We start from the raw sequence: 17076 nt of genomic DNA on the forward strand, positions 1-17076 counted from the left end.
GGTTTAGTTCTTAAAAGCATGTCTATTTTATGGGATGCTTGATCTAAAATATATAAGTTAGTTACCTTTTTTTTTAAAAAAATGGGGTCTTTTCCAAAGTTTGTAAATTTTGGCGGGTAGGGATGGTTTCTTCAGAAACTTTCTATAAATCTTTGCTCACATTTAGTATGGAAGAATCCTCACTCAAGTTGTTCAATGTTTGAAACAACTTTATTGTGAAAAGGCGAGATTTTTAAGTGATCAGTTTGACGAGCTTAAGAATCTTGTTGATATTGGTGACATACTTGGTGCAAGTGGCTCAATTAAGCGAACTGAGAAAGGCAAGTACTAAAAAATTTATCTTTTGCACCTATTTGCGATTAGGTGCTGATTGTTGAATTTATAGGTACTTCTGGGTGAAGCTATCTTACAGAAATAGTATTTTTATTAACTTGAGGACCTTAGAACTATCTTACATGATTTCTTCAAGTGTACTTCACTTCTGATGAAGTATTTGAATAGAAAAAAATAGCATTAAATGACCTTTCCTGAGTTGAAGCACGGTTCATTGGATTTTATTTTTTTTCTAAAAAAAGGTTACAGGGTTATAATTTCTATATTAAGTTCCTTAACAGCATTAACACTTAAGGAGATAATTTATTTATGCAAGTTATGGATATTTTATCTTTCTTTTGAACAAATTTGCTCTAAATATTAGAGTGCTTACGGTGGTTGAATGTATTTAGCAATTATGGAGTTGTTGAAAACTTGAGCAAAAGAAGGATGGTATACCAAGTTGTTTCTAGTTTGGGCATTTTGAAGTATACATATATAAATTCAATATTATTCCCTAGATAGAGTGGTTGAGGCATCTTGCTGTTTATACATTAAAGATGTTTTGCTATTTTTTCTTTTTGGTGGATTAGATTGTATCAGAGTTACACAAGATAGTGGAATCTTTTGGATTTCTCGAAGTTGAAACTCCAGTTCTACAGGTTTGTGGATTTTCTAACCGTTTTATGGTCATATGGTTCATATTAAGATTTAGCATTTCTATAATGGAATTTGACTTTATAGTTTGGCTGAGTTCTTATGTAAGATTACTGTTACTTCTGGTGATGCTTGTTCAATTGCTTAGCTTTTGTTCTTGGCCAAGATACAACTTATAGAATACCCTATTCTAGAATTTTAAAAAAAGATAATGTCTAGTTTATTGTAAAGATGACTGGAGGTTGAACTGTTGAAATACTTAGCTGGGAATTCTTTTGGTTCATATTTTATAAATTTTGATTAACTGTATTCATTTCCAGGAATAGTTTTTACTTTTTCTGTATATGACAATTTTTTGGTGCCTTAATTTACATACATTAGTATTGTTTCTATTTGAAGGTTGGTTTTTAATTGACTTAATCAACTAGGGAGTAGCTGGTGGAGCAGAAGCAAGACCATTTGTTACCTACCATAATTCGCTAGGAAGGGATCTTTATTTGAGGATAGCAACAGAGCTCCACTTGAAGAGGATGCTGGTGAGGATTTAAAGTATATTCATTTTCTTTCGAGTGCTATACTAACATGCATAATCTCTTCAACCGCCCTCTGGTATTTCCAAGGTGTAATTTCTCCAGTTTAACTTGGTCATTTTCCCGAAGCTGCTTTCTAATTTTTATTCATTAGTTTGTGTGTATATGTCAGATTTTATCACTTCCATGGCAGTATTGTTTTGCTAAGCAAGTTTTTTCTGTGTAAAGATTTTACAAAACATTCGCTGTTTCCAATGTAGATTTCTCAAGGCTGACAGTCTTTATAAGAAATTCATTTGTCTTTTAATGATAATTCTTGAGCTCTCCTTTATATCTGTACAAGAGAACACATACAGACAAATTCTTATCCGTCTCTATGCCTACACCAAATTTCTCCTCTTTATAGATTTTACTTTTTTTTTATTGGTTTATATAACTATTCCCATTCATTAGTTTATTAAAGTTCTCATTTCTTACAATATATATATATGTATAAATGTATATATTTATCGAGAGAGAGAGATGTGCACAGTGCGTATTTTTCTACTTAGTACTCTCAGTGTCGACATTTATAATCTTGTCCTTGAAGATCAATGCATATTTGCATATCCATCTAATTTATTTTTGTTTTTTTCTTTTTGGTTTGTCCTACCAAACTTTTCCACTTGCATGCACGTTTTTGGTTCCCATTATAAAAAAAAAATCGACTATCGTCATTTACTTTTCTCTCCATATTATTTTTAATCTTTTGCACTAAAATTAAATCTCTATGGATGACAGGTTGGAGGGTTTGAAAAAGTTTAGGAGATTGGTCGAATATTCAGAAATGAAGGGATTTCAAATCGTCACAATCCAGAATTTAAAGCAATGAAATGGAGCATAAGGTTAAGGCCTGGAAGATTTTTCACAGTTCCTGTAAGATTGGAGGCTTTTTTATTTCCTTCCTTCTTGGACTAGGAAACTTGAGACTTACAAGAGGTATATATACACATAAAGAGGCTGATAAAGAGGCTTATTTTTATTACTACTTTGTAGGTTTTTTCTATTTAGTTCTGTTGATGTTTAACTCTCTATTCGAGCTATGGCTTTCATAAATCTTGTTCTCCTGTTGAGTTTTGCAGTACGTACTGAATTAGAAGAAGGGAAGGAATGCATAGTTGTTGGAACCTTGTAGAAGCACATGAAACTCAAATTATATCTTGTTATTAGCTTGTTGTTTAGATTATATTTTGAAATAATTTTGATTGTCAAATTATATACATTTATGGTTTTTATTTCGTAAAGAATCTGTATTATATCTTGTTATTAGCTTGTTGTTATCTCATCTCTTTAGGAGTATTTCAACCATTGTTTTCTTCTTCTTTGTGTTTGCTTTTAGTTTGGCTGGTAATTATTCCAAGTCAACTAATACTCATTTTTGGTGTATACTCGTTAGGCTTAGGAACTTTAGCACATGGTTTTGTGTATAATGCAAGATACATTTATATATAATTAGTCAAAATAGTGTTAGTGCTCTCTGTGTATATATGTTATCTCGTTTGCTTGGTGCCATTTACACTCTGTTTTGGTCTTTGATTATAAAAAAAATCTGCACATTCTTGTTGATTAAGATTCTAGGTCCTATATATGGATGCTTTGCTCAGCTCTCTTTCCTAAATAAAAGAGTTAAGTTGGAGGTATTATTAACAAATTTAATTTATTTCATTGCAATTTAATCAAATACTTTTCTGATCTTGAATTTTTGTAGCTTTTGTGCTGTAAAGACTGTTCTTTCTCTGGTCTTCATCAAATAAATTGAATCCTTTAGTGCAGAAATTACCTCTAAATGAGGAAGAATCACTACAATGCATGTAGTTCTCTTATCTTGTTGTATTTGAATCATTTAATTGTGTTTTTGTTATATTTATTGTCATTTGGCAATATAGTATACATATGGATATTATGTATATATATTTAATGTTGTCATTATCTTATAAGTTGATTGACATTGCTTTTCTTTTTCTTTTCGGCTTTAAGAACATCTTATCAAAGTCAAAATTTGTGTAGCTGCTACAAACGCTAAGTTTGGTGAGCATGTTTCTAACACTACTTCAGAACTTGGATTGATGGTATGTGAGACTAATAGCAACAATGTTGAATGGCTGATACATTTTATTGAATTTTTTTATGTGAAATTTGATATTGATGATATTGATTGGGTGGGGATGTTTGCGTTATTATTACTTAGTATGTAATGGATTATATTGCAGGAAAGTATATAATATATCTAATACAGATTGTGCCTCATAAGATATAATAGCTAATTATGTATTAAATGCCAAGTAAGATCAAAGGTATTTAAGATAACCTCTTACCCCATTTCACGTTTCCTTGTCTAGTGCCTAATAATTGTCATATATATAGTGTCTTCAATTCTATTCCTTGAAAATTAGATTAGCTAAATTTTATACAATTTTGGTTGTATTACTAAAAGGGGATCTATTGAGAAAACAATATTCCCATGTCAGAGAGTTGAGGGCAAAGGTGGGGCAAGTAGAACAAGTCAATATTTACAGTAAGTTAAAGTCACTAATTCTTATTGCAGAGCTAAAACAATGACATTATTTTTGACCTTTATAGTCTGTTTAATAAAGTATGTAATTGTCTGTTCAGTGATCCTCCCCCCTCCAAAAAAAATAGAACTCTGAATGAATAAAGTCTGTCTAGTCAACTTATTTGGTTTAAGTGTGAAAGTGTATCTGTTAGTATTTTTATTTTTTTATTTTTATCAATGCTTTATTTGTGCTATTTATTTTCTCTTACAGCTTGGTGGAGGTTATCTATTTAGGTTTCCTTTGGGGTTCGTTGCTCATTCTATTGGTGCAACAATTGGTGCTACAGCTGCATTTATTCTTGGTAGAATAGTGAGTATTGTAGACCATAGTTTTCTTTAAGGACAATTAATTTTTTACTTTTCTTTAACTAATAAAGTCGGTGGCCAATTGGAACTCTTGTTCCTTTTATATTAAGCCATATAATATTGTTTTTGTATTGACTTCTGTAATTTATATTTGCTTTCTCACTTCACCATTCTATATCTTTTGCTGATTTACTTCAATTATTTATCTTTTCTTGTTTTTTCTACTCCACATTTGGCCTAATGTTTCTATTATATTTTTATTCTTATATATTGCCAAGGGAGCCTAGATTTAAGATGCGTGCAAGTTGAAAGTGCTTGTCATATATTAGATCATATTTTCCCTCATTTATTGTGTTTAGTTTTAATATTTGATTATAGATGCTTGCCTTATATTGAGTACTAATTTCAGAAAATAAGAGAACTTCACTGGTTCTATAGCAGGATTTTACATGACCTTTCTGCATCTTCTTTGCCATGCCACTTAGTCTCAAATTTGGGTTTGTTGAATTGATTGTAGTGTCTTTTATAGGGTTATATATATTCTTCCCCATGCCATATATGATATCATGGTTTGTTTGGATTGAGTCATGTTTCTTTCTTGATCATTTTATTTGGTTGTTAGTTGTATTATTGTTTTGCATTAGTGACCCAGATTCACATTTCTTTCAAAAATAGCTTTGAAAATATATGTTATATCAACTCCAAAAATTAATGGGTTATATTTATATATATTTTCTTGTTTATCTATTTATCTTTGACGTCTATTAAATAACATATAACAATTGCTCATGGTTGCCACAACTACTATATTGCATTGTACTTTAACTTTCTGTTATGTAGCTAACCCTTGATTTCTCCTTTTATGTTCTGCATAATTTTCTATTTTTTTTACTAATGTAATTTGTACAATTGTTATGTGTGGAATTGTGGTAGCTGAACCACAATATTGGATCCAAGGGTTCTTTTTTGGGGTTTGGTTTCTTGGTTATTTATCTGATTGTCTTTGTTTTATGGTTATTGTTTTTGTTCTATTATATGTTTTGCTCTTCTTTTTTTTAGTTTGAGTTTCTATCAGCATTTTATATAGCATCATAAAAAAACCATTACATTAGTATTACTGTTATTTACACAAAATAGCAAACCATGTTCTAGGGTCCTCTTTTTTCTCAATGACGTGTCAGTAGCACATATTGAGGTATCATACATTGTCAATGAAATTTTAGGATATTTATCATATCATGACTGGCATTTTTGCTAAACTTTACAAGCTCTATGCTGTTCAAGGTCAGTATCCATTTGCATTGTTTATGAGTTGCACTATATTTTATTTGAGTTCCGTATCAATTTGCTTTTTTTATTGGTTGCAGGTTCGACCCAAGGAATTCTGTGTTGGAGTGGTCCATTCTACTTATTGACAACTCGAACCGAAGGTCTGAAATTCTTACTGTTGTTTTCCTTTTGAAACTTAATAATTTATTTGATTTCAATTTAAGTGATAGTTATCTTGTATGATGAATTGTTTGCAGTGGATCAATGGAGTTTGTTGTTCCCCCAACAGACTCATCTGTATTTTTCCCGATTTCTGTGAACTTCTCTGCTACTAATACATTTAGTGACTTGAAGGTCTGTCCTTATTTGACTTCAGTTGATTAGTGAATAATATTGTAAAGTTTGGCAAAAATGCAGATTGATACCACTAGTAATTTTGCTAACTTTGAACTTCTCTTTTGCAGGTTGTGAATGTCTTGCCCCAGAAAGGTGGAGCTCCACCGAAGTTCGGTCAAAGAATGCAGTGATGTAGGCTAAACTCGTATGTATATAGTGTATTTGTGTTAATTGATGTTTGAGTCAATTTATCTATAAGTTTTGTTTTGTTTGACTGCTTACACTGGTTTTATTATATAAAACTAAGCTTTGCTTAACCTATGCATAATAACTGTTTGATGGAATGCTTAAGTGAGATATATGAGTAAATTGAGTTATTATTATAGCTTTTTTTTAATCAGCTTTTTTTATGGGCTGTGTATAGATGATCAAGATGATGTATGATCCCTTCTGCCCACTCTAATCATGTACCTCTGCCTCTATGCATTACCATTAGTAGCCATTTATGTAGCAATAGAGGTGTAAGATATATAAATTATATACGTGTATGCCCTGTCCTGCCCTACCTGTATAATACATAATCAAGATGAAGAATATGCATTCTTGTTATTTCTTTCATCTTCACAAGTTAGTTTTAATCTGTGTTTAGGGACTATAAACTTTCATTAAGGGGTTGTGAATGGTTTAATATGACAAGGCTTGAATTTTGGGCTTGAATCTGTCTTTTGCTTTCATTAGCCTTTTTATCTCCACTTTCTTATTGTATCTTTTGTCCTCTGTTCTCTGTGTAGCTAGTTGCATATATAACTTTCTTATTGCTGCCTTTGGTTTAGTTTAGTTTGCTGTTCACTTTACTTGGTTGTCCATGTGATACTCATGGTATTTGACAGCAAAAGCAAAAGTAATATTATCACCCCAAGATAAGAAAATACCAGCAAAAGCAAAACTCAGTAGTGTTACATAGAGAGTTTAGAAATATTATCACCCCAAGGTAAGAAAATACCAGGGAAAGAGATTTTAAAAAGAGAAAAGCCCCTCCATTAAACTTCCCATAACCTAACTCTAAACACATTTCCTACTTCCAACTTAGAAAGAAAGAGAAACTTTGGGAGAATAAGAGGAATAGCATGGGCTTCATAAAGGACCTCTAACAACCATATTCACATTCTACTTGTTAATTTGGATGCCATACTTGATGCCCTGTTGGTTACCTGTCACAAAGAGAATTTTGACAAAGCTATTTACACATCAATGCAATGTTTGTATTGAACTTTACAGAAAGGAATTAACCTTGCTAGGTCGTTAGAGAAGAAATAAATGGGGATAGAAGGTAGTACAAACTGTATGAATTGTTTCTTCATATTGGTTCTTCTTATGGAATATAGGGTGATAAATTAGTTAGTATGAATTGTCCTTTCCCTTTCTTTTTCTTCTGAGTTGCATAGGTCTGGTATCTTGGTTTCCTTTACTCTCAAATGTGATAAGTTTCAATTCTTGTATTTAATGACCTTATTTGTTTTATTTTTCCTCTGAAATTAGTTTCTCTCTATGTTCTTTGTTCTTTTTGTTTTTCTTGATTTATATTATTTCTTTATGGGAGTGATTTTAGTAACAATAAGAAACTATAGTGGGTCCATTCAGGTGGAAATTATATTAAATGGTTAATTGGCCCTGTTAAAGCTCTGTTACATTATTGTGATGAAGCTGTTGATGAATTATATTATTTTTATGTTTGGCCACCTGACTTCAGAAAGTTTCACTCACATTTTACTGAATTTTACTTCTACAAGAGCTGTTGTTGTTCTTTTACTTTTAGCTGTTGCTCTTCTTTGTGTGTACGAACTTTGTGCTGTGTATGTTACAGCTGGTTCAGCAACTGCGTATTAGCAATTGCCTTAGCAATTAACCTGCTCTTTATATGTAGAATGGTGTTTAATGGTACATGTAGTTCTCTTGTCTGGAGTTTTGGTCATTTGTTTCTATGTTTTCTGCTTTTGTAGTAGCAATTGAATCTTGCTGTTCTATGCTTTTTATGTGTTGATAATTGAGTAACACTTTTATTTTTTGAACAGGTCAGTACGTCAGAGCTGTCTTTCTACATTTATGCTTCGTACTTCCTAGAAATTTCATGATCTTCCTATGCATGCAGGTTCTGAGTTTTTCTCTGTTTGTGGCTTCCTAGGGTTGGATCTTTAAATTAATGCTCTTTAAATTAATGCATGCATGTTCTGAGTGTTTCTCTGTATTTCTTGTTTAATTTTAGAGGGAAGAAGTAGTATGAACCACCTAGGTACATGACAATAAAGACTACCATTGAGCAGCTCCTGGAAGTTGTGCAAGCAAAAGTAGAATATGGTAATGATAACTACTATTACTCTATAACTCACTCATGCCTTAACTTTGAATTTCAAAGAACTAAATCAGACTTAGTTTATCAATTTAACATTGAATGTTGTTGTATTATGTTGCGTTGCAGTCTGCAATGAAGACACAGAGTGTGTTGGTTTTGCTAGAATTGGAAGTGAAGATCAAATCATTGTGGCTGGTACAATGAAGCAACTTCAATTGCATGTTTTTTTCCTATCAAATAGTACTGTAGGAGTGTGCTACTACTCAAATTTTGACATGTTATTATGTAAAAAATTAAACTCTTCAATATTTTGTGCTGAAAGTAGTAACTTTTCAATATGTTGAATATTTAAGACTACTTGAATACTTAAAGAACATTTTGTTGTTGATGATAGTGTTGAATGTTTTAAACTAATTTGTGGATTGTTAATACACTGTTGAATGCTTTTGACTTTTTGTTATTTGAAAATCAAGTTCATTTGATGATGCTAGTATATATTAGAAAGCTAATTTTAATTATATAAATAAAAAATAAAAATATAATAGAATAAATTAGTGTTATATAAATGAATATATAATGAGAATTTAAACTTATCTAAATATTAAAATAATACGAAAAATGTGTTATAGTATCTATTACAATAACACTTTTTATAAGTAAATAATTAGGTTATGCAAACTTCATTATATAACACAAAAAATGTGTTATACTAAAGTGTAGTATAACACAAATTTATAAGTGTTGAAATGTGTTATATAATTGACTATAAATAATATAATTAAACACTTATCTATTTATTAAAATAACAAAGAAAGTGTGTTATCGTTGACAGTATAATAACACATTTGTATAACAATGATAAAGTGTTATGTAAAGTACCCTGACCTACGATAACATAGTCGGTCTTAACACATCAAAAAGTGTTATGGTATGTTTTGATAACACATTTATGGTGTTATTAAAAGCCTTTTTTCTTGTAGTGCCAAGCATAACCAAATAATAATGAAGTACCAAACACATACCACAAATATGCCAAATATACCCATAACAGGCCAAATTATGAAAATTACCCAATTAAACAAAATTGTGTCAACTTGCATATTTAATACACCTAAACATGCATATCAAGTCATATTATAATATAACTCACATAATCACATGATGATACACATAAATATCATATAATCACATAATTCCAAAAATTTCCATCCTGGCCCCCTAATCAAGGCCCTAAGCCTTATTAGGAAATTTGGGTCCTTAAAGGAGACAAATGGACTCAGGCTCTGTGGTCCGGGACACCCCACAATAGAGCAATGTCTAGGGACCCAACGACTAACGTAGGCCTCCACTTGTTTACTGGGACAGACCAGGGAGAAGAGAAGGGAACAATGTGTATAGCAGGTCGCACACTCACAAGTCGCAATTGAGAGACAACCATGATTACAATGAAGCAGGCTCTAGTTATGATAGGAGAAACAATGGTCGACAACAGGAGGAAAGGAACAGGCAGCAAAATCCTCCTCTGATGGACAACCGACCAACAAGCTAGAATGCTGGGGGTAGCCCAAACAACCCAGTATCTTTGACCAACTAGGTGCCATCGAGCAGAGACGTAGGGATGATGATCTAAGGTACATACTTAATGATAAAAGGGAAAGACATGATGAGTACTTCCCCCCAGCTTCAACAGCTCCTGCCATACCCGACGCTATTCAAGCTCAAATAGATGCCTTGAATCAAGATGTGCTATAGTTGCTCAGGAATAAGATGTCCCATATAGTATATGAACGTAAAAAGGGCACCCCATTCGTCAACATAATAGCTGTGGCAGAAATCCCAAGAAAATTCAAAATGCCAGTGCTGCCCAATTTTACTAGAAGAGAAGACTCGATATCTTATGTGAATAAATTTGAGATACAAATGGATATCCACAAGGTATCCGAAGATGCTCGATGTAGAATCTTTCCTACTACTTTATTTGATTCTGCCCAGGAATGGTACTTCAAGTTTCCACCGGCTAGTATAAGGTCATGGGAAATGTTCGTAAAAGAATTTTGTGGAAAATTTTTTGCTGGTCGGATACATCCGACAGAGGCCAATCAGCTGGTCGATTTCCGGTAGAAGGAAGGAGAGTCTCTCAAAGAGTATATATAGAGGTTTATGCCAGCAGTTGCTCGGGCCAAGACTGTTGGAGGTGAGGGAAAGATGATGGCCATCACAACTAGAATGCAACACCAATCTCCCCTCTGGAGCAGCCTATGAAAAAATGGAGTGAAGAGAACTCAAGAATTTATGGATCGAGCAAACAATTACATCAAGCTGGTGGAGGCTATCGCTAATGAAGGAAAGCCCCCAAAGGCTAACTAGGGCAAGAAGGAAGAGTCAACCAAAGCCGACAGTGGGTCTGGAAAATCCAACTGCAACAACGACAAAGGTAATAATAAGAATGGTGGAAAAAGGGCAAACACTGAGTAGGCGACATCTGATAACAAGCGCCCTAAGAAGAATAGATACGAGTCGTGGTTCACTAACTAAACGATCGTGGTCGATAGCTGAGTTGAAGTATATTAGGCCAGCCATACCACAGTCCCCTTTAGGCGACCAGCCCCGATCATTAAAGACATATCCAATAGGGACACAACCATGTTTTGTCATTTCCACAATGATTATGGCTATGATACCAACGAGTGCAACCAGCTGAAGGACAAGATCGAGTTCCTTATTGACAGGGACATCTGAGAAGATATGTACGAGTAGGTAGAAATTCCCAACAAAGAGCTAACGGAGGCAACGAGTAGGTACATGTACACCAACGCTCACCTCCTCTGCAGCCAGCTCCGGTCGCTAGTACTTTGCTAACCATCTATGGGGGACTGCATATATTTGGTGATAGTCGTAAAGCAAGAGAGAGATATGCAAGAACCCTACGTCATGATCAGGACATAGAGATGCTAAACGTCGAGGAGCGAACTCCCAAAAATGCTTGAGCAGAGGAATAGTTGATAACTTTCTCTGAGTTGCAAGCACAACATGTTCGATTCCCCCACTCAGATCCTTTGGTCGTGGATGTACAAATTTCCAACATGATGAGGAAATGAGTATTGGTTGATACTGAAAGCTCGATAAACATTCTATACATGTCTTCACTGGAAGAATGAAACTATCATTGCAAGATTTAGAACAATGCAACCAGGCCATCTACAGTTTCCTTGGCGAAGAACTAGCACCAACAAGGTCAATCAGACTTTCGATCATGGTAGGAATGGCACCCATGAACAGGACATTACTCACTACTTTTATAGTAGTTGATTGTCCGTCCGCATATAACGCTGTGATTGGAAGACTCATCCTGGTAAATCTGCAAGCAGTAACTTCGGTCTGGCATTTGGCCTGGAAGTTTCCAACTGATGCAGGAGTTAGGTGCGTGTTTGGAAATCAGCTAGGTGCCAGAGAATGTTACAACTCCTCAATCACAAAGGCAAGAAGGGGAAAATCGAGGAGCACAGCAGAAAAAAGGTTGCTGGTGGTAAACGAGTCACAAGCCCAATCAGGTGAACAAGTCAACAAATAGAGTGTTGCCCAAAGTGAGGATAGAGAATTAGATCCTCGCTTTAGGGATTTTGAAGAAAGAATTGGACCCATGGAAGATCTCGAGGAGGTCAAACTAGAAGAAAAAGATCTTACCAAGGTTGTGAAAGTCGGTAAAAACTTAGAGACAACGATCAAAATAAAGTTGGTGGATTTTTTGAGGAGGAACTAGGAGTTCTTTGCCTGGTCGCATAAAGACATGGTTGTTATAGACCCAACAGTTATTAGCCATGTCCTGAACATAGACAAAAACCACCCACCAGTGCAACAAAAAAGAAGGCTGCTCAACAAAGAAAGGTCTAAAGCCTTAAAGGAAGAAGTCGAGAAGCTGAAGAAAAATAGATTCATCAGGGTAGCGTTTTATCCATCTTGGGTCTCTAATCCCATACTAGTTCCTAAACCAAATGATAAAAGGAGGACGTGTGTGGATTTTTCAGACCTTAATAAAGCCTGCCCGAAAGATCGTTTCCCACTTCCAAGAATCGACCAGCTGGTTGATGTTACATCAGGACATGAAATTTTATCATTCACGGATGCATACTCCGGTTATAATAAAATTAGTATGCATCCACGTGATGAAGAACACAATATCTTTCAAATAGATACGGGGCTTTACTATTACAAAGTAATGCCCATCGGTTTGAAAAACGCTGGTGCAACTTACCAATGACTAGTAAACCACATGTTCAAAGATCAGATCGGCAATAACATGGAGGTTTACGTCGATGATATGTTGGTTAAGTCGAGAAAAGTTGGTGAACACATCAAGGACCTACAGAAATGCTTCAACATCTTGAACAAATATCAGATGAAGCTTAATCCACTCAAGTGTTCTTTTGGAGTTGGATCAGGAATTTTTTTTGGATTCATAGTAAACTCGTGAGGAATTGATGCCAATCCTACAAAAATTCGAGCATTGATCGAGATACAGTCACCAGCCAAAGTTAAAGATGCACAAAGCCTGACAGGGAGAATCACGAATCTGACTATATTCATATCTAAGCGTATGAACAAGTGCGTTCCATTTTTTAATCTACTCAGAGGAAACAAAAAGATTGAGTGGACAGAAGAATGCGAACAGACTTTTCAGGAACTTAAGGCCCATATGTCGCGACCACCCATTCTGTCCAAGTCGGTTGAAGGATAAACTTTGTACGTCTACTTAGCCATAATAGAGTATGCTGTCAGTGCTGTTTTAATTAGGGAGGAAGACAACATTCAAAAGGCAGCATAGTACAAAAGTAAAAGGCTAGTGGGAGCAGAATTACGATATCCAGCTATAGAGAAATTGGCTTACTGCTTAATACTAGCATCAAGAAAACTACGACCCTACTTTTAGGCTCTTCCCATAGTTGTTTTTACCTACCAGCCACTATGGAAAGTCTTGCAAAAACTAGAAGTCACTGGTCGACTACTAAAATGGGCAGTTGAGCTAGGCAGTTCGAAATTTCCTATGCACCTCAAATAGCCATAAATGGTCAAGCCTTAGCGGATTTTGTAGCTGAATTCACTGGACTCCCAGCCATCAAGCTGATTATATAACTTGAAGATCAAGACCAAACTCCCGCCTTGAGACTATTCGTAGACGAGTCATCTAATGAGCACAACTCAGGGGCAGGGTTGATTTTAATTACCCCCGAAGGGCATCAATTTCATTGTGCAATAAGATTCAACTTTACTGCCTCAAATAATGAGGCCGAGTACAAAGCACTGCTTGCAAGATTAAGACAAGCCAAGGATATGAATATAAAGTCATTAGAGATATACAGCGATTCGCTGCTAGTTGTTAATCAAATCATTAGGGAATATCAGGCTAGGGGTCTTAAGATGGTCGCGTATCTAAACAAGGCAAAAGACTTGCTAGCATAATATGAGAAGTATACTCTCCAGCAAGTACCTCATGACCAGAACTCGAACGTCGATGCCTTGGCCAAATTAGCAAGTGCCAATGATGCCGACATTTTGAGCATAGTACCGATCGAACGTTTGACAGCTCCGAGCATTCAAGTAGAAGAATCTACCCTAGAAATAAAATTGTTCGACAAGTGCATGACTCCCATTATTCACTATCTTGAATAGGGATGGCTACCTGTGTTAGGAACAATTCCTAGTGCGCAACGAAAATTGCGGTAATGGTAGTATTGTATACAACAAAAAAATTTCATATAAAAAACTTTATATGAGGATCCCTTAATATGCAATATGTTAATCAATATAATATATATATATGTAAAAAATAATACAAAATGATTTACCTCTTGTAGCCTATCAAGAATCATTGAATCTTTTCGTATATATTTCGATCTTCCTATCCTCGCTAGAGTACTCACACCTAGATCTTCCTAGACGTCCTCTACACCTCAAGATGTAGGTGGGCACATAGAGAACAAGAATCAATTTTGTGAATCAAAAGTATTCTCAACACATGAGACTCTTGATTATATACTAGACAGAAAGAGATTTTCTCTTGTGAAAAATATGATAGTTTTTCTTCTCTGTAAAAACTTGTTGTTTCTATTTTCCATCATGTAGAATATATAGACATTATTATCATAATAAAAATAATAAATCAAAAAATAATGATCTTTAATAATAATAATAATAAAAGAAAAAGTCTTACATTCCATTTTAAAATCCCTTTGAAAATGTTTTATTAATTAATTAAAAATAAAATAAAAAACCAATAACTGACCACATCAGTAGTGATACACGCATAGAGCAGTCCAAGCCCTATGCGTGTGGCAGTATCTCCTGAAAATGGGATTTGATTTTTCATGTGTTTTTATTTTCATTAATTAATAATTAGAAATTTAAATAAGGTACCATCTTTTTAAGGAAAAGATAACAAGTTAAATTTCAAAATTCAAAATTCAAAATTTGAATTTCCATTATCATCTTATTATTAATTAAATAAATGTAATACTCAAAACCAATTTTAACTATCCATATTTTTCCATTCACACTTAAATAAAATAATTGATTATAATCAATTTCTTCTATTTCTACACAATTTTTAAAATTACAAAAATGCAATAATAAATTATGCAACTTCAATTATCACATAAGAATAAATATTCTCTCAAATAGCTCATTCACAGTTTGAACCTTGTATCAACTCTTACCTTGATTAGTGTTGATAGAGCCACCCTAGGGAACTATGGACCAATAATTCCAAGCTCCAATAAATAAAAGATTATTAACCAAATCTCTTCGATTAAATAATCATATTTATTAATCTCATGACTATTCCACTATAAATATGATATTGAACTCTTGAGAATTATAGACATATATTTACTGAGTACTTTATTGTAACCATAAAGTGCCCATTGATATAATAATTACATACAAATTAATCCTCTATTGATGATTCATAATTTAGTGGGAATAAAATTACTGTTTTACCCTTTTAATTATATCTAGATTCCTAGTGTACCGTCGACTTTACTAGTGAAGGTTAATTCATAATCTAATTATGAATTTGACGTCAATAACATTTTCAGTTCGAAAAGCCAACCCAATAGGGAATCATCATTCAATCTATTAGAAGATATAGATTCCATATCTGTTAAGCTATGTCCCCCGCCATATACATCATTGAGTCCCAAAAACAATACTTCTTAGCCTGATCATTCTGACAAATCGTAACGCATGAATCAAATGATAAAATGACATATATAAGAGTTCATAGTAACTTTAGGATTAAGATCAGTTTGTGTATGATCATCAGTTGATGTGTTTTATAATACTAAGAAATGGTATTTAAACAAGTACTATTAATCACGTTTGGTCCAGTTCTACATACTCTCAGCATGCAAAGTACCTCCACTAAAGTGTCCTACTACACTAGTAACCTGGATCTAGGTCACATATATTCATAATAGTTGTGGATCGTACTAGTAGTAATTAATCTAAAGATTCCATGACTTTATTTTACTACGAACTATTTAAGTTCATTATCTCAATCTCGATCCTCTCATATTAACTGTGAACTATTTAAGTTCATTATCTCAATCTTGATCCTCTCATACCAATATGAGATTGAGACCACATAGATTAATTTGGGGATTTTCTGATATTTACTCAATATTATTTACAATAATATAGTATATAAGCTACATATATACAATAATTTAATTCATTCATTTATTTCATTAAAACTATTGTCAACTACAATTGTTTTAAGGGTACAATTCCCAACAACCTACAGATAAAAATAAGGCAAGGACACTACAAAGGAAATCAGCTTGTTTTATCCTACTCGATGGATTTATATATCGACGAGGATATTGAATGCCTTTATTGAGATGTATTTCCAGGGAAAAAGCTAAGGAATTGATGCAAGAAGTACATGAAGGATTTTTTGGAGATCATACTGGGGGGCAAAGGTTGTCAAAAAAGATTCTTCGACAAGGATATTTCTAGCCCACAATCATCGAGGATTCTATGGAATTTGTTAATAAATGTGATAAATGCCAAAGATTGTCCAAGATAAACATATGTAAATACACGAGCAAAATAAGAGAAAGCATACTACGACACTTTTCAAAATGTTTAGCTAATTTTATGAAATAATAATAAAGTGTTATGCTAGGTTCGGCCATATGAGCAAATGTTATAATAGCAATGGTAATATCAAAACGAAATATCTTTACACTGCTAGAAATTTCTGCTTGGATGTAATTAAAAATATTAAAAGTAAATAAAATTTCCTTAGGCAACAAATTGTCTTAACACCGTGAACAGTTTGTTCGGGTGTTCTAATTACATAAAATTTTTATAATTACTGTGCAGCTGTAGGGGGTCCTGTTGATGTTGATGATCGACAGAGGTCCCGACTTCCTCTTCGAATCCATTGACGCTCGTTGCTAAGGAAATTTCAGGAGACTCTGGGAGATTTTTCTCCTCTTCCAGGCAAGCAGCGCACTTGGCAAGTTCAGCCTATTTTACGTGCTCAGGAAGGTAATCAAAGTCCACATCTTGATTATTCTTCCATAACACGTAAAAGCAGTTGAAGGTGGCTCCTCGAAACCTCTCCATGTTTCAGGCATTCTACTCTTCGAGCAGCTTAACTCGATCCTCCAGACTGTTGGCCTCCTTCATGCTTGCCTCCATATCTTCTTGCAGCTTGGCTG

The 17076-nt window shown here is 33.9% G+C and overlaps 2 long non-coding RNA genes across 2 annotated transcripts; both read left to right on the top strand.

The window, feature by feature from the left end:
• The first annotated feature begins 587 nt into the window (after positions 1 to 587).
• LOC133804897 (uncharacterized) lies at positions 588 to 2471 on the top strand. Its single transcript, XR_009878693.1, has 3 exons — positions 588 to 974; positions 1398 to 1505; positions 2280 to 2471. It is a non-coding gene; the product is annotated as an uncharacterized LOC133804897 (long non-coding RNA).
• A 3194-nt stretch (positions 2472 to 5665) lies between these two features.
• Positions 5666 to 8181, top strand: LOC133804303 (uncharacterized). The gene is made up of 4 exons (XR_009878415.1): positions 5666 to 5828; positions 5925 to 6021; positions 6132 to 6208; positions 8076 to 8181. It is a non-coding gene; the product is annotated as an uncharacterized LOC133804303 (long non-coding RNA).
• The last annotated feature ends 8895 nt before the right edge of the window (positions 8182 to 17076 follow it).

This window comes from Humulus lupulus, chromosome X (genome assembly GCF_963169125.1).
Source record: "Humulus lupulus chromosome X, drHumLupu1.1, whole genome shotgun sequence".
NCBI lineage: Eukaryota > Viridiplantae > Streptophyta > Magnoliopsida > Rosales > Cannabaceae > Humulus > Humulus lupulus.